Source organism: Cryptomeria japonica, chromosome 3 (assembly GCF_030272615.1).
Source record: "Cryptomeria japonica chromosome 3, Sugi_1.0, whole genome shotgun sequence".
Taxonomy (NCBI): Eukaryota; Viridiplantae; Streptophyta; class Pinopsida; order Cupressales; family Cupressaceae; genus Cryptomeria; species Cryptomeria japonica.
Window position 1 is genome coordinate 77214245 of NC_081407.1, and position 19968 is coordinate 77234212.

Below are 19968 nucleotides of genomic sequence, written 5' to 3' on the forward strand. Positions count from 1 at the left end.
ATATCTTAGTTAAAACCATATGTCAAAATAAGATATATAAACTATATCGCTTAAATAAATATTAATTCTAAATCTATTCTATCTTCTTATAATGTCCAGCTCCACTTACAAATATTATATATATATATATATATATATAACTACAAATATATATTAATATATATCTATAGCTATATGTTTTATTACTTGTATTATTACCTCATATTTCTATCTCTTCTAGCAACCCTAACCTAGAATGAACACTATATAGTACCCCTTATTTTATTTATTCTATAATCCTTTCTATTCTACCCCTAGCCCTACCTAGGCTAGGGTTTTGTATTTTAGTTTTATTTTAATTGTTAATGTGGAGCAGGGCAGAGGAGGGCCAAACCCTAGCGCGGCCGGGCATCCACAGTGACGCCGCCACTGTGGTAGACCATAGTGAGTGGTGCTCGGGGGTCGCCGTCGCTGCATGTTTAACCTCCGCCTCGCCTTGATGTATGGCCGTCGCGCTAGGGTTCGGCCCTCCTCCGCCCTGCTCCACATTAACAATTAAAATAAAACTAAAATAAAAAACCCTAGCCCGGGTAGGGATAGGGGTAGAATAGAAAAATACAATGCTAGATGTGAAAAGAGAAAAGGTGAGCAGCCTAATAAAGATCCAGCCCTGGTAGAAGAGGAAATAAAGCAAGAGATGATGGAAGAATTCAAAACCATCACCCCTGAGCAAGGGAGAGATATGGTGACACAAGCTGGAGTGCTTATTTTACCCGAGTGGGATATAGCAGATGCCCTGGTACTAGACGCAGTGAGGAAGGAGACCAAACCCATAGAGGGAATTACTTTCAATAAGGATGATGATGCACTCGTCATGTGGTCTCTTAAGAGAAATGAGATTAAGAAAAGCAAAGATACCCCAGGGTCAAGTTACCTTGGTGGGATGATGGTGAAGAGAGTGCAGAGTACAGGGGTAGTGGAAGCTGCTAGCACTATGCTAGAGACAACAAAATTTAGTGTTGTAGTAGCAAAAAAGGAAGCCAAAGAAAAAGAGATCCTCCAAGTCAAGTTGGAAACAATTTTGAAGGCCTATAACAGTGCTAAGGAGGAGGTAACAGGTAAGGATAGCATCGTTGGTAAGCTGTAGAGCCAGTTGACTGGACAATACCATCAAGGCGAGTCCTCAATACTGATGATCTTCTCTTCTCCTGCAAGACCTCCACCCACTAGCCCTATCGTTAAGTTTCCACCATCTCCAACACCCTCCAGCTCTCAAATGGTTGAGATTACTCCTCAAGAATTAGAAAATTTAAAACAGGCTCAGGTCTTATATGCAAAGAAGTATGAGGAGAGAGTAAAGGCTACCATTTCCAGTTTTGTAGATACAATAAATGCCTCATTGCTATATAATAATGTAGGTAAAATTTTGGATATATGGAATGAGCTCAAGGGAGATAAGGCCATTTTGACACCTATTTTTGACAAGTGGAGTAAGGGAGCAAGATTTAGAGTTTATATGTGCATCTTATGATGAAGCAGGGGCCAATCCTATCATTAAATCCACTTGTGACATCACTAAAGATTTAGTACAATTAGCAGCAGAGGTGGATAATGTTGATAGGAAAGTTAATTTGTGCAAAAAGGAATATACTGATCAAGTTTTTGAGTTGCTCCCAGGAGTTTTTGCTAGCCCGGATCAACTGAAGGATAAACAAATGTGGCTTAAGGAGATAGAAGACAAACTGTCAGCAAGAATTAAAGGAATTATTGACCTAGATGATGCTTCTTTCTTTGTTATAACAATACAAGAGATACAGAAAATTAAGGCACATTATGGTTTTCTCAATTCAGAAGTCAACAAATTGAGAAACTCCTGGAAAAGGTTGACCAAGGCTAAAGCTAAGGTGATTAATTTCTCATGGCCTACCGATGATGTGTATGATGAGTGGACCACAAAATATGCCACCCATGATTTGGAATAGTTGGAGAGTGCCCCTGAAAAGGTAGAAGAAGTTACAACCAAACAACCTGTTGAAGAAACTGCAGAGGCTAAAAAGAGCTTGTAACTATTTTTGTGAAAAGCTTGTAACCTCTTTGTTTTGAAAGAAATGATTGTAACAAATTCTCCTCGAGAAGTCTGAAGCTTTGTGCATCCATGTTGTTATAAATGGATACCAGGACTAGAGGAAAGAGGATTGCAAAAAATTGTAAGAAAACGCTGCTGAAATTCATAGTTGAGCTTTTCTAAGTATAATGGAGAAAATTCCAAAGTTTTGTAATACTTCTTTGAAGAATAATATCAATATGTAGACCATCAGCTTTTGAGTAAACTTTGTGTTGTCTTCGAGTATTCCTGCAATTTGTTTATTGTTTTCATCCTGAATAATCCAGTGAGGAAGGAGACCAAACCCATAGAGGGAATTACTTTCAATAAGGATGATGATGCACTCGTCATGTGGTCTCTCAAGAGAAATGAGATTAAGAAAAGCAAAGATACCCCAGGGTCAAGTTACCTTGGTGGGATGATGGTGAAGAGAGTGCAGAGTACAGGGGTAGTGGAAGCTGCTAGCACTATGCTAGAGACAGCAAAATTTAGTGTTGTAGTAGCAAAAAAGGAAGCCAAAGAAAAAGAGATCCTCCAAGTCAAGTTGGAAACAATTTTGAAGGCCTATAACAGTGCTAAGGAGGAGGTAACAGGTAAGGATAGAATCGTTGGTAAGCTGTAGAGCCAGTTGACTGGACAATACCATCAAGGCGAGTCCTCAATACTGATGATCTTCTCTTCTCCTGCAAGACCTCCACCCACTAGCCCTATCGTTAAGTTTCCACCATCTCCAACACCCTCCAGCTCTCAAATGGTTGAGATTACTCCTCAAGAATTAGAAAATTTAAAACAGGCTCAGGTCTTATATGCAAAGAAGTATGAGGAGAGAGTAAAGGCTACCATTTCCAGTTTTGTAGATACAATAAATGCCTCATTGCTATATAATAATGTAGGTAAAATTTTGGATATATGGAATGAGCTCAAGGGAGATAAGGCCATTTTGACACCTATTTTTGACAAGTGGAGTAAGGGAGCAAGATTTAGAGTTTATATGTGCATCTTATGATGAAGCAGGGGCCAATCCTATCATTAAATCCACTTGTGACATCACTAAAGATTTAGTACAATTAGCAGCAGAGGTGGATAATGTTGATAGGAAAGTTAATTTGTGCAAAAAGGAATATACTGATCAAGTTTTTGAGTTGCTCCCAGGAGTTTTTGCTAGCCCGGATCAACTGAAGGATAAACAAATGTGGCTTAAGGAGATAGAAGACAAACTGTCAGCAAGAATTAAAGGAATTATTGACCTAGATGATGCTTCTTTCTTTGTTATAACAATACAAGAGATACAGAAAATTAAGGCACATTATGGTTTTCTCAATTCAGAAGTCAACAAATTGAGAAACTCCTGGAAAAGGTTGACCAAGGCTAAAGCTAAGGTGATTAATTTCTCATGGCCTACCGATGATGTGTATGATGAGTGGACCACAAAATATGCCACCCATGATTTGGAATAGTTGGAGAGTGCCCCTGAAAAGGTAGAAGAAGTTACAACCAAACAACCTGTTGAAGAAACTGCAGAGGCTAAAAAGAGCTTGTAACTGTTTTTGTGAAAAGCTTGTAACCTCTTTGTTTTGAAAGAAATGATTGTAACAAATTCTCCTCGAGAAGTCTGAAGCTTTGTGCATCCATGTTGTTATAAATGGATACCAGGACTAGAGGAAAGAGGATTGCAAAAAATTGTAAGAAAACGCTGCTGAAATTCATAGTTGAGCTTTTCTAAGTATAATGGAGAAAATTCCAAAGTTTTGTAATACTTCTTTGAAGAATAATATCAATATGTAGACCATCAGCTTTTGAGTAAACTTTGTGTTGTCTTCGAGTATTCCTGCAATTTGTTTATTGTTTTCATCCTGAATAATCCAAGGTTATTTTGTTTGAATGGGGTTGCAAGGCAATTTTCAGTAGATGTGTTCACTAGGTTTTCTCTTTAGGAGGGAAATTAAAGATGCGGGGATCATTCCTACCAGTGAATTCTTTGTAGGGAACATTGAATCTTGATGATCATGGTTTAATTTGATATGCATAAATTCTTATAAGTGTTAGGCACATATAAGGATTAACAGAAGTCGAGCCAATGGGATGTGTGAAGATATTTTGTTTTGGGGAGTATTGTCTGAATTTTAGATGACTCTGTGACCTTGGATATGGCACTGGTATTGATTGAAGTTGTCTATTACATGTTTTTTTGGTCACAATACTGAATATGAGTATAATTTGCATTCTTTTGTTTCAGTTGGTTTCAAGGTGATTAAATCCACTAGTTTTCTGGATTGGTTTGTTGTGGGTTTATGTTTGAAAGTATGAATTTAGTTCACAAAGGTATACCCACCTGGACTCTAAGAAAGTTCAAAGTGTAGAAGGTTTATTTAAACCTTGTCATATGTTGTCTTGAGAATTTCCTTATCTTTGATATCTCCTCTACACCGAGTTCAATCATATTATATTAAGGATGTTAAAGAGAATCAGATTTTGAAGACAACACTTTCTATAAGTTTAACCACTTGGAAAGAGATATGGGGGAATACACTTTGAGGGAACTTACCCACTGGCTCACTCAATTTGAGCAAGCCTATGATGATCTTATGGTCAAATACAAGGCATCTCAAGCAAAAAGGAGAGAACATGTAGAAAAACTGATGGAGCTATCTGAAAATAGTTCTTCAAATGAAGCAGACATGGAAACCCTAATTGCTGAAGTAAATAAGTTGAATGAATCAAACTCCAACCTAAGAAAGGAGTTGGAAGGACTGACTATCTGGATGTGTCAAGAGCTTGAGAACCGGAAGAAAGCTGAAGATCTAGTGAAAGAAAGAGATCATGAGATCTCCAAGCTGAAATAAGAGATGAGTGCCCTAAATGCTCAACTCCATGCAAGCAAAGTGGAAAAGGAAGACATGCAAGGAGAACTGAACACTGCCATCTCTAAGAATGAAAACCTATTGGAAAGAAATGTTGCTATTTCCAAAGAACTCTTTGAGTCAAAAGAAATACTTGCTAAGTTCAACAAGAGCACAGTCAAACTAGAGCAAAAGCTTGAATCTACCAAACTGGTCAAGAATACCAATGGACTTGGTTGTTTCAGTCATGAGGAAGGTGAGACCTCTGGTACAAATGCTAGAACATCAAAGAAACAACCATCATCAAAGGATAAAGGTAAGAAAAAGTTTAAACCTTCTTGCTTTAACTATCTTAAAGGACATACTACAAATGTGTGTAGGAGTAAGGCTTACAACAATTTTCCTTATTTCCTAAATGATAAGCCTAGATCCTATAGATTTGATGGTAATTGTTATGCATGCAACAAGTATGGGAATAGAGCATCTGAATGCAGGTCTATTATGAATAACACTAGAAGAGATCCTCAGAGGACCCAAGGAGCTGGTCCTGAACCTTTTGTGAGCCAAAATCACAAATGGTTTAATGCCTTTAATCATCAGCCAAGAAGCGGTGGTTATCAAGCAGCAACCGGATGGAGAGAAAATTTTATGATCTATCATGGTCATGGTCACACTGCTGCAACATGCAAAAGGAATAATGGAAAATTGAACAATGGACCTCGGAGAGCACCTGGATTGATCTGCTATCACTGCAACAAACTGGGTCACATTGCTAGATTCTGTAGATCAAGAAGGAACATATCTGATGATATACCGGTCACTCTGGAAGGAAACATTGATGTTGACATTGTTCAAGTGGACATGAACAAAATTTGGAAGGAGAAACCAGTGGTGTTACAAGAGGAATCAGTTTCTACACCTAGTGTGGAAATCACGGAACTAGCAAACTAAGCTTCAAAAAGCTTAGGGGGAGAAAATGGCAAATTTTTTGAACCCTCAGTTTACATTAGTAAAAGTCCTTAACCGGTATGTGATACCTATCATTTGTTAGAAGACTGAAAATGGTAAAAAGGCAATTTAGGGTTTACGCCCTAATGAAGGAGCATTAATGACAATAGGTGAGGAACATGTTTAAAAGCATTTTTCAAATCATTTCTCACTATCAGTTTTCAAGCGAAGAAAAGTTTTTTTTTAAGAGAGCAGAGTGACGAAAAGGTGATTTGAGTAGAGATTTTGAGAAAATGAGAAAATGAGAAGGGGATTCAAATTCAAACTAGAAACGGTCAAGTGGTGAACACAAAGCAATGATTCAGCAATCGACGGAGTGTGAAGTGAAGGAGAATCTGCAAGCCCTAATTTCACATGTTTCAAAAGGTATTTCTCGAGTTCTTAAGATTTCTATCATGGCTTCTGCATCTAATACTAGTTCTAGTGCATCTGTCGAGTCTGCAAGTTTTATTCAAAGAAAGTCCAAGTATAATGCCCTATCACAAGTTCCAGCTGGTGTGATAGTAGAAGAGGGAATTTTTGACTACATAGATTGCAAGATAGAATACCTAGGGTCTCTAGCTATCCACACCCAGTTAGGCTTATTTTGTGGAAAAGATAAGAAGATCAAACCGGAGTTTAATATTTTGGAGAAGAAAAAGCTCCACAATGTTGTTTACTTCCTGGAATATTTTATAGAAGATCATATAAGGATCATTTTGAGCAGAGTCCATGGTGATAAGATGTACCTAGAGAGAACACATGACATCACGACGTAGGCAATTCATGTAGTCACTGGATTCTACAACACAGGGGAAGTGCCAGCCCTGAGGACGATAAGCAAAACTGAAATGTCTAAGCTCACCAGTTCAGTGAGCGACTCACGAGGCATGATAGTAAATTCTATCAAGGATGATCTAGTTAAGTATGCATGTATGGTGATTGGATACCGGACATTCTCAGCTAGCAGAATTAACTCTGTATCTGTTGGAGTGGTAAATGCTACTTACCGGATGATAAAGGAGGATGCATCATTTGATCTATGCACCGGTATGCAGAGACAACTCCTATTGAATCTAAAATCGATCAAGCAGGATAATGCACTTCGGTTCAAGTTTGGACAACTACTGGTTGGGTTGTTCTTCTATTTCCAAGGCTACTTTCGAGGAGTAGGAGATGTCCAATGGTCTGGTGACCAACTGGTGACTAAGCAAATCAAGAAAAGCATTGAAGCAATTGGAACCAACTACCCTGATGTTATGAACAAGTATTTTGATGAGTTTAGAAGGAAAATGAGCCAAAGAGTGAGGATATCAGGTGACATCATCAAGAAATGGAGGATATCAATGCATAATGGAGGTTGTTGAGCCTAGATAGGAAGAAGTAGAGCCAATGGGATATGAGGTGATGTACAATATGCTGGAAGGGTATGCCTCTACCCTCATTGCCTCACTGCTTGATCCTAAGGCAAAGAGAACCGACACATACCTAGAGAGGATAGCACCGGTTGAGGAACCACTAGCAATGAAAGAAAAAAGATCCGGCAGTAAAGAAGGCAAAGGCATTGCCTGCAGCATCTGCACCGGTTACTACTGCAACTCCAAAAGTGACCAAGCAGTCACCAGCCAAGAAAAAACTGGAAGCAGCACTGGCTTAAGTGTTTGAGAGGAAGAGGAAGATGAGGAATACCTCTCCAGACTCAGAAGAAACTATGTCTGAGGAAAATCCAAAGAAAACACGTCAAGCAAAGACAAAGACAAAGAATGAACTAGCATCTTCTGCACCGGTAAATATAGATATCTCTTCCTACAAACCTTTGACACATTGTCAAAGAACAATAAAGAAATATTAGGAGGAAAGTGCTAAATGACTTAATTGATTGTTTTGATGACTTTAATGATGATGAAAAGGAAGCAGTTGAAAAGGAAATAATTCAGTATTTATGTGCTAATGACCGGTCACCTTCAGAGATTAAGTCTCAGACACCAGATTCTTAATATATTTCATTAGATAATAGATGACACATTTCCATAGAAAAGGAACAGGAGATCAGGGAGAAAGTTTTTGCACAGTACTTTCCCGAACTATCAAATTCTGAATTGTTTGATGTTATTGACCAAAATAAAGGACTCTTCTTCACTAGAAGAAGACTCTGGCTGTTAGAAGGTAGAGTTGATGATTTTGAAAAAGACACTCATCTGTATATGAGAACTGTTGTCCAGACTCACAAAGCGCATCTAGCCAACCGACAAACTAAAGAAGAACCGGTTATATCTAAACCGGATGAAGTATTTGATGATGAAGGAAATCCGGTTGTTGAATCAATTGACACCATTGATGTTAATGCTCTAGACATTGAGGATGTTACTCAGGACACACCATCTAAGGCAACAGGGCAGGAGCAACAGGCTAAATAGGTTGATAAGAAAGCCAAGGCCAGACAAGAAGTAAAAAAGCAAGAGGCAGAGAAGAAGAAGAAAGATGAAGAGAAGAAGAAGAAAGATGAAGAGGAGAAGAAGAAAGAAGATGAAGAGGAGAAGAGGAAAAAGGATAAAGAAGAGAAGCAGAAAAGAGATGAAGAAGAGAAGAAGAAAAAGGATGAAGAGGAGAAAAAGAAGCAAGAAGAAGAAAAGAAGAAGGAAGCAGAAAGGAAGAAGAAGGAAGAGGAAGATAAAGAAAAGGAGAAGAACAAGGAAGCAAAAAAGAAAAAGGTTGAGGAGGACAAGGAAGTGGAGAAGAGAAGAGAAGCAAAGAAGAAGAAAGTGAAAGAGGACAAGATAGGAGAAGCAGAGAAGAGCACCTAGATGGAGACTTCGAAGGCAACCGAGAGTCAAGCTAAATCAGCTGATCTCACTAGTCCTATTGATCCCTAGTCTACAAGTGAAATGGAGATAATGCAGAGCATCAAGGTAGCTCAAGAGTTCCTTGAAATCATTCAATGGAAGGAGTAGGATGTAAATCAAGCAGCTGTGGATATGCTTACCGGTTTGATACTCGGTACAAACCTTCCCAACACTGATTCGTCACTTGCTAAACTCAAGCTCCTATGCTTAGTAGTGGATGATCAGGTGCAGAGCCTTGAAGAGGCAGCAGAGGCCAATGTCAAGAAGGAGCATCAAAAGGCTCTTAATATAGCTCTGGTGAAGAAATTAAATGAGCTCCAGGCTAAACTAAAGAAAGAACAAAAGGATATAAGGGACACTTTAGATGAGGGGAATTTGCTACTTAGCAAGATCTGCCAACCCCATCTATTCTATGATGATGTGCTAGCTCAAAAGCAAAAACTTGAAATGGACTTGTAGTCCTACTTGAGCACATTCAAGCCACCTTATGACTCCTTTACAACTTATGGGCAAACCATTCACTGGTTTCATATCCAGTCAACAAAAATGGAGCACTCGATCTAGAGATTTGCAGGAGCTACAACTGGTTCTACTCCCAAGATTGCAAATTCTTCAGAAATGTTATTTGAACCTGGATGCCTTAACAGTTACATAGGAGATGAGCACAATTGATGCCATGGAAGAACAGATCTCCCAGATGTAGACAAAGCAAGAAGTAGCCTCCTCCCTACTCAAGTCCTGGTCTTTCTTGATCAAACAATTCTTGTAGGACTTTAAATTTGTTTTTGACAAGTATCATTCCTTGTTGTCATAAACTCTTATTATTTTTAATATCAAATGAAAACAGGGTTGTTCAGCTATACTTCTCCATTGTTGGCAAAGGGGGAGAAGAATTCTATTTGGAGAAGCATCTGGTAATCAAAATTTTGATTATATGCTCTGAATATCTCAATGTTTATACTCTATCTGCAAAAATGATATACACTGTATTGTTAAAGGGATAGTGTATATGCTTAGGGGAAGCAATTTTGCTAATGGCATGATTTTGTTGTAAAACACTTAGATGTCAAAATTTTATTTTCCTAAGTATTGCCATCAATGCCAAAGGGGGACATTGTTGGCATTTTTGATGTTTATGTTGTGATTGCCATTGACGGAAACACACTTGATAGTTCTAATACTAAATGTAAGTACAGATCCAATAGCCAACAAGATGAGAGGGGGGGGGGGGGTGAATCATACAAACTTAATCTTCCATAAAAACATTAGATTCAACCTCGGTAACATATACTTCAGTAATATAACCAAAACTGCTAAACATGTAAACTCAAAAGCATATAAACATCATAAACCTCATAACACTAGATTTAACGTAGAAACCCAAATAGGGAAAAACCACTGTGGGATTTTAGACCCACTAAGAAATATACTCTTCTAGAGTATGGTCCGTTAAAAGCAAATCTTGTTAAAGATTACAAACACATTGCTAGATGTGACCCGGTTAAGGGATTTCCCTCAGATCTGTTAGGATCTTCACCTTGTTAGAAGTGACCTTGTTAAAGGATTTCAAACACTCAATCAAAATGTCACCTTGCTAGAGGGTTTTACAAATAAGACTGTTAAGTCCACTCGGTTAAGAGATTTTCTGTCACTTTCACAAAATAATAGAAATACAAATCTATCTGCAACTTCACATCTAAAATGCTAAAGCAAATTCTTATTTCCTCAATACAATCTAGACATAGAACTAATCTTTTCCATCTATTGGGCTTCTATACTCTGTTATTCAAACAGGTCTTCAAGCTTATGTGCTCGGTAATCACTATGTAGCATCTCTGTGCATACATTTTCCCGCATACATTGTTTATCAATAGTTCCCTATTTATAAAAAATTAGCTAACCACTTCATCTCCTTGATCACATTTCCCATGATCAATCATAGCCATCAAATCTTCAAACTTTGACCAGGTTGAATGTATCTTTCGATCTGAAAATGTTTTACCCTACCTTGGAACTTGCATACATTTCTTGGAACTTGTGCTATGGTATTGTGGTTAAATCTGAGCTGTAGATCTTCATGCTGATTTTCCTTTGCCATAGATTCATTAACAAACTTAATGCATGGCATACCAATCATTTAATTAGTTCCAGCTCATCAGCTTCCTTCATTAAATAATGCATGTAACCATTTAATGTATTCTGTTACAGCTCGGTTACAACTCGATAAATACTAAACTTCACTCGGTAGACATTCTACCTTCATTAACCAATAGTGATAACCTTAGGGTTTACCGACTAGGTTCCTTAGGGTTTACTGACTAGGTTCTTTGCTCGGTAACATAGTGTATGTAGGAAAAGCAGGCCGATAGAACTCAATATGTGAAAAACGGAGCTCTATGGAGCCTTACTCACACAACCACAGGACTTCTTGGTGCAAGCTACGGAGTCATGAAGTATGGCTCAGCTTCCCAAGGATGGTTCCATGGTTCTCTATCTTGCTCAGTCCCTCAAACCAATATTTTTTCTCTTAGATCACTGAGCAAAATGGTTTAGGGATGACAAATGCAAGAATGAGGGATGCTTTTGTTGATTTTAAGATGAGATGCATCCTAAGCTATGCATGATGCTACGAATGCAATAAACTAGTTATAAGATGACAAGGTTAGTAAACAAGACTATCCTAGCATACTATATTAGTTCATTATTTAAGCTAAATGATAAGGAACATACTCTAAATTAGCATATTTAGATAAATTCATGTTTAAAAGAGAAGCTAAAATGATGAGCATAAAATGAGATATGAAAGCTTGAATGGATTTAAGTATAAGTGTGATGCTAAAGACTTGGATATATGAAAATGGAGGAATGAGAGCTCTATTTATAGAAAAAATAGGGCAATGGATGGTCAGGATCGAAAGAGTTAATCAAGGGCAAAGTTTGAAAGTTGGGAATCCATGTTTGCAATTGGCACCAATGAAATGGTGACAATTGTCAACATAAGGTTGATTGAGAGGAGATGTAAGAAGCATTAAATGCTTGAGAAGACATCATGGTTACCCTAGGGGTTAAAGATTAAGGTTAAGTTAGGGTTATCCATTGGATAAAGCTTTTACCCAAAGGATAAACTCTTGTGCAAAGGTTTAAGGAAAACCATGGTCAAAGCAATAAATGCTTGACGAGACCCTTGGGTTAGATGGAGGTTGAGTTTATGGAAATTCTTTAACCATGTAAGAGGGTTCAGTTAACCATTAATGGTTATGAATACTTTGGGGATAAATTTGTAAGAGTCCTTCCAAATTTGGGGGAATTCAACAAGTTAGCTTGTTGAATGTATAAAGGCTTTAATGCAATTTGAAGACTTTACTCCAAATTTGAGAAGTGACCACCTCAAACTTAGGGAAAAGGGATAATGGATGGGTTTGGGTTAATTAATTAGGTTTAGAAGAATCTAGAAGAGTTTAGAAAGAGGGTTAGGATGCAAGTGGGTGAGGGAAAATAGGTTTTAATTGAATTTAATTCAATTTGGTTGTAATTAAATAAATCAGATTTATTTAATTTAGGATAACTATTTTAATTAAATTTGAATTTAATTAAAAAGTGGACAGGGGCTTTAATTGAATAAAATGAATTTATCCTATTAAATGGTATAGTGAATTTAATTGAGTAATTTACTTAATTAAATAGAGGAATGTGGGTAATTTAATTAAATTGGATTTAATTAAATAGAGAAATGAACATAAAATATTCATTTAGGAATATGGTCATTTTTATACGTCTACATTTTGCCCCTCTTTGAAGTGACGTGTGTGCACATGTTATTTCAAAGAAAATGATGTGTTGTTGCGATTTTATGATCAATGTCATTTTTATGGATTTTTATATCATGCCCTAGATTTGATGTGTGATGCCCCAGATTTGATAAATGATGGTGATAATGCCCCAGATTTGATGAACGATGTTTGATAATGCCCCAAATATGAAGAATTGATTTGATATGAAACTGATATGAAATTGATGTTGATATTTGATATGATAATGTCCCCTCGGGAGATCGTTCATGCACAAAAGGCATGAATAGTCTCTCAAAAGAAGAACAATGCTATTTGAAAGATAGAAGAGTGGATAGTGATTACATGCATGGGTTTGATAAGAATGATTAGATTGATTGGATTGAGATCAAGTCTGGTTTCAGGTATGACACCTCCTGTATAAGACATGGATGATCGAGCATCTGGTTTTAGGAATGATATTGCCTGTATAAGACATGGATGATCGAGCCTCTGGTTTCAGGAATGATACGGCCTGTATAAGACATGGATGATCGAGCGTCTATTTTCAGGAATGATATATCCTGTATAAGACCAATCAAAAAGCCTGGTTTCAGGAATGATATATCTTGTATAAGAGCTAATCAAAACATCTAGTTTCAGGAACGATATATCCTGTATAAGAGCTAATCAAAACATCTAGTTTCAGGAAAGATACATCCTGTATAAGACATGATAGAAGATAGTTTGGAAGAGTGATGAAGATATGAAAGTGAAGAAAGATTCCATGATGATGAAATAGATATGCATGTGAGGGATGCAATGATGAATGATGAATGATATTATGAAAATGAGATGTATGATATGATATGCAACCAATTGTAAAATGATATGCAATTAATTGTAAAATGATATGCAACTAATTATTTTTGAGCATCCTCATTCTGCATTTGTCATCCCGATATAGCCACATTTTGTTTGCTTTTGATATATGTATCATCATTGAGCATTGATTTGTTCGGGATATGTTGAAAATTTATACAAGTGTAGCGTCCTAAAATTGTGACACTTGCAATTTCAACTGCATTTGGGTCTTCACGATGCTGATTCAACACTGAACCTGAATGGAGACCCCGAAACTTGTTCATGACATCAAAAACTGCATTTTTCAGCACCCTGGCCTGATCCTCCTTGCACCCTGCTATCCCTGGAGGTGGGACCATGGCGCCCAGCCCCCTAGTCCTTCAGGACCAAGGCGCCCAGTGCCCTAGTCCCCCAGGACCATGGCACCCAGCGCCCTGGTCCCTGGCCCTATTTTGGGCCTGGTCTCTTATGGGGCTTCGGGTCTTTTAGTTTGCAAATTGGAAAATAATCTTCCTAGGTCGGCCTAAGGTCGGAAAAATCAGTCCATCAGCCTTAATTGACAAGTATATAAACTACATTTCCTCTCCCATTTTGAGGAGGAAGGACATATGTGTACAAGACGTGGAAACAATATTCAAGCATTCAAGCATTCAAGCATTCCTTCAAGCAATTGATCATTCTAAGTCTTCATTCAAGGCTAGGTGTTGCATTCAAGACAAGGATTCAACCATTGAAGAGGAGATCACATACCACATACAACATACAACATACAACATACGTTACACCTTCGCATGTAAGAATACAAACATTCTTACAACAAGGTATCAGTAATTGTTTACATTACAAACATTTACATTTACAGCATTCTCATTTCTTGGTTAATTCCAAAACTAGGGTTTGACCTAAGGGAAAACCCCTAATCCCTAACCCCCCAATCGTCCTCTCTTTTCTATGTGTAGGTTGCAGGTACGTGGCTATAATTGAAGATCTGGAATCCTTGTGCAGAGACGAACAGATCCCCCTTCGTTTCGTGGATTTTTCGGAGGACTGTGTGCACGTCGGGCACCATCGTCCTGTCAACTTTCGCCTGAATTTGCAGAACAGCATCATTTCAACATTTTACTGCTAATTCTAGGTCCGCAGCTTCATCCTATATTCCTATCTCTGTTTATAAGCGAATCTTTCCTACTTTGCATGCATTCCTAGTTCAATCTTCTATCTACATTCTTTACAAAAGAGGGTATCCTTGATGTCTCAACCCTTGAAACTCATGTAGAATCCAATCTTGCATTGTGTGGGATTGGATCTTGTGGGCTTCAACCCCTCTTTTGAATGTAAAGTCCCTCCTAAGTGAAAACCGTCAATCCTAGTGACCCCCTTTCTCCTTGGAGTGGGGGAGAACACCTAGGGTTCGATTTTCTGCTTTACATTTTGGTGAACCCGACGTGAACATCCTTTCTGATTATTCATGGTTAGATCTGAAAATTGGATGCCTTGATTACATTTCCATGTTTGATCTTTTTGCAAATTTTAGAGGTTAATTGCATAAAAAACCCTAAATTTTCTTTTTAATAATTGAGCTTGTGAAATATTTAATTGTTAATGCTTGTTTCAGATCTACCCTTCTACTGCAAATTATCAAATCATATCTGTGCTTTAATTTTGAAAATTAAGTGGTTAAGTGTCAAAACCCTAATTTTTAAAAACCTCTTGATTCAGCCTTTGACTGATGATTTCACTGATTAAAACACCTCCAAATCGGCTGTAACTTTGGATTCCGCAACAAAATCATAATATCTCTCATCCCTGAAAATTTGGAAAAAAGTTGCGAGGACCGTGTGCACCCCGAGCGCCATCGTCCCCAACATTTTTTTCGAAATTTCGGGAGCTAGATCTTACTGTATTTTTCTGCTAAAATCCAGAATTTTGGCTGATTTCATCAATTCTAACACTTTCAAAATTACAGTCAAAGTTGGTCTAGGGATTGCTTGGATTAAGGCTTCTAATCATTCAAAAATTGTTGAAATTGAAATTCATGTCAAAATTGTGTTTCTTACTATCCTAAATCTAAAAAGTGTGTTGGCATTCATTCGAAATTTCAGTGCTTTATTCAAATTTTTGCAATTTGTGACTTTTGAAATTAAATGTTTAATTACAACAACCCCGATTTCCACTTTCAAAATTGAATTTTTTGTGAAATTGAGTCAATTTTTAATTTTCAAAACTTGCATTGCTTTTGGTATTCCCTCTAAAATCATAAAATTCAAAATTTTAGTTTCCCTCTCTTTTTCAAAATTCAAATTTTGCATTTTTCAATAATCTTGGTAGGGTTCAATTTCGAGATTGCAACTTTAATTTGGCCTATCTACAGATCATAAAATCACTCAATTTTTTCAGGTTAGCTGTAAAATCATCATAACTTTCATCCCTGAAAATTTTGAAAAAAGTTGTGAGGACCGTGTGCACTCCGTTCGCCACGGTCTCGGACATTTTTTTTTGAAATTTCGGGAGATTGTCCTGATTGTATTTAACAGCTTAAATCTAGGAGATTGGCTGATTTTACTGCAATTTGCTACCTCTAAAATTCAAAATCTTCTCTCTCTCCCTAGTGCATGAGTTTTACAACAATAAGCCCTACTTACACTATTCCCGTTAGACGAAGCCTTAGAATTAAGTCTTTCCAAGGTTTAATTACTAAGGAGATGGAACCTAATTTGAATGGCCTTTTTAATGAGGACATGGGTAATTCCTCTAATCCTCTTAATGATGAAGAAGCTCTCCATGAGGTTTCTGAAGAACAACTTTTGAAATTGGATAACTAATTTGATGATTTTCGACAATGGATGTCTCAAGAATACCCTGATAGTCAAGCTCTTCCTTTAATTGAGGGTCTAAAATGTATGCTTCAAAGTGATAAGAATGGAATTGATATTTTGTGTGGTATTGCACACATTGTGGATTCGAATGTGATGCCTATGAAGAGTTGTGCTGAAACTTTGGGTTATACACAACCTCCTACTAAAGACAATCATTCTATTCCTTTGACAACTTCTATTGCTAGTATACCTACTTTCACATCAAACATAATGACTACTTCAATACAAGACATTCCACCTATGATCACTAGTCATGGGGGCAATCCCTCTTCTTCAATTAACCCTCTTCCTTCATTTAATCCAACTTCTTCATTCATTCCTTCAGTAAGTGTTCCTATTTCATCTCCGCAAATGAACCTGGCGCAAGGGGGCAATTCATTTAATCATTCCATTCCTCCTTGTAGTATTCCTCCTTTCCAATCATCTCCTATGACTAACTATCATAGTGTCCCGCCACCTTACTCTCTACCTTCTTTCAATAACATAACACCTCCATCACAATCTAACTCTTTGACTGAAGCGACCATTAACAATCTTGCATAAACTGTTTCTTCTTTATAGCAACAAATTGCCTCTATGAATCAATCTAAGTTTAGTGTGCCCACTTTCTCTTGACATTGTTCAAGCTATTCCCCCTAAACATGTTGAAATTCTACATTTGGAGCTTTATAATGGTAAGGGTGACCCTCTAACACATGTTAAGACTTTTCAAACAATATGTACTGATTTTGCTTTTGACCAAAGATTGCTTGCAAAACTGTTTACTAGAACATTAAGAGACAAGGCTCTACAATGGTATTGCTGCAGTTCCTATGCTGGTGCATGTATTAGGTTGCCATGGATCTAGCATTTAGGACACTTCTTGGCAAAGTGGTAAGAATCCTTCTCCATTGTAGGCCAGTAGTATCCCATCCTTAGAATCTTTTTAGCAAGAGTAGTCCCACTTGAATGTGTTCCACAAATACCTTCTGAAGCTCATGTAAAGAGGAATCAGAATCATTACGATCAAGGAAATGAAGAAGAGTACCATCTAGACCTCGACTGTATAAAGTATCAGCAATAAGAGTATACTGAGCGGCTTGGCAGATAAAATTACGTTTTTGATTACGGGATAAGTCAATGGGTAGGATATTGTTCTTTAGATAATCATATATCATTCCATATAAAGGCAAATCCAAACCGGTTAAGGCATAGACAACATGGGATTCAGAGTGGTCATAGGCTGGGGAGAATAGTTGCTCTACTAGGAACTCGTAATGACTCTGTTGCTCTGGAATTTGTAGTAATGAAGTGATAGTAGCCATGGCATCGGCTGCTTTGTTGTTCAACCTTGGTATTTGCTCGAAGGTGATGTGTACTAAATACTGTTTGAAGTCATCCACCATTCACTTGTAGGGGAGTAGTTTGTCATCCTTTTTCTGATAGTCATTATTGATTTGATTGACGACTAATTGTGAATCTCCATAGACCATTAACTCTGTGATTTTCCATTCTATGGCCATTTTCATGCCTATAACCAATGCCTCATATTCAGCCACATTATTTGTGCATGGGAACATAAGCTAATATGATCTTGGTATGGTATGCCCTTTAGGAGTGATGAAAAGAATGCCAACACCTGAACCATGTTGGGTGTAAGATCCATCAAAGTATAGGGTCCATTGTGTGGTAGAAATAGCAAGAACATCCCTGTCTGGAAAGTCAATCTCCATAGTTTGTTTTCTTGGTAGCGGTGCTTCAGCTAGTTGATCTGCAATTGCTTCTCCTTTGATGGCTCTTCATTCGGTGTATTGGATGTCAAATTCACTAAGAATCATGACCCATTTAGCCAATCTACAAGTAAGAGCTGCCTTGCTGAGTAGATATTTGAGAGGATCAATTTTTGCTACTAGCTTAATTGTGTGTGTTAGCATATAATGTCAGAACTTTTGAGATGTGAAGACTACTGTTAGACAAGCCTTCTCAATCAATGTATAGTTGAGTTCATAGCCATTCAATGTCTTGCTGATGTAGTAGATGGCTCGTTCCTTTCCTTATTGATCTTCTTGTGCTAACAGTGCCCCTAGTGATATATCTGTTGTTGAAATGTATAGAATAAGGGGCTTTCCTGCGACTAGTGGGTTCATTAGATACTGTTTGATTTGATAAAAATATTCTGCACACTTGGTCTCCCATCTGAAAGGTACATTCTTATGGAGCAAATGATTGAATGGTAGACTTTTATCAGCTAGTTGAGCGATGAATCGCCTGATTGATTGAAGTCATCCTTGTAGAGATCTGAGTTGACTGATATTCTTTGGTGGTGGCATTTCCATAATGCTTGTACCTTTGCTGGATCCACTTCAATACCTTTAGCTGAGATGATGTAGCCTAGTAACTTTCTTGATATAACCCCGAAGACACACTTCTTAGGGTTGAGCCGAACTTGGAATTTCTCCAATCGATCAAAGATTTTTGTTAGGATGCTGAGATGTTCTGCTCTGGTGAATGATTTAGCTAGTAGATCATCCACATAGTCTTCCATGAATGTATGCATCATGTCATGAAAGATTGTTGTCATTGCTCTTTGATAAGTAGCCCCTGCATTCTTTAAGCCAAAAGGCATAACATTCCAACAGTACGTTCCCTAAGGACAGGTGAACTGTTGGTATTTTGGTATGGTTTTGTCATTGATGTCAACACCTACTGAATACAAGCACTTTGAAGATCTAGCAACATTCACCGGCAAGCAAGTAAACTGTGTAACAGTTACTGGTATATGGTTCACCAGTAGGATATATTGTTCATCAGTACCTAGAATGATATGGAAGACACTTGGTAATGTTGAAGACATCGTGTGGACACTTTGTTTTGAAGAATTAATTATTGGTATATTCTTATTTGCATATTTGCTTTTACTGGAAAATAGGTCCAGGTTATCTAGGGTTACACTGGTAGGTTTATATTTTCTAGATCAGCATGGCACGCTATGGAGATGATTTATTATTGTTGTAAATGCATTTAGCCAACATGTTTAATTAGTTATTGCATTAGATATTATATTGTATGAAAAATGTTTTATTGTAATATCTTGTAGAGCCGACCTACTAAAATTGGTCTTAGGGTATGGTATAAATGTAAGATCTTATTTGTAAGATCAAGTGTGGAATGCAAAAAAGAATTGAGTGAAGGTATATGCAAGATCAAGAAGGGATATACATGAAGACATCATTTGAAGGTGAAGTTAGGTTTTTGTAGAGGTATATCAGCATTACATCGGTACTAAATCCAGCATATGAAGATGCTATTTTGTGTAGTACATTCTTATTGGATTTAACCATCCAACTGTAGTTAGTGTGACTCCCATTTTGTGATTGAGCAGTGAGCTCTAGGCTATTGGCCTTTCTGCATGTGTAGCCCCCATTATGTACACTTACTATCTGTAGTAGTATCATCTGATTGTGGGTAAGGTTTCCCACTATGGTTTTTCCCCTTACAGGGTTTCCACGTACAAATATTGATGTTATGTGTTGTGGATGATTTTATGTTTATGTTTCATGCATTAATCCTTACCGGTATAGAAATTTACTATTAACACTGTCTACTGGCATACTTAACTAGTTTACCAGTATTAAGCATTAAGTTGGTTAATTAGTTTTTGGTTTGAATTTATTAGACAACTGATTCACCCCCCCCCCCCCCCACTCTTAGTTGTCTTCGGGACCTAAC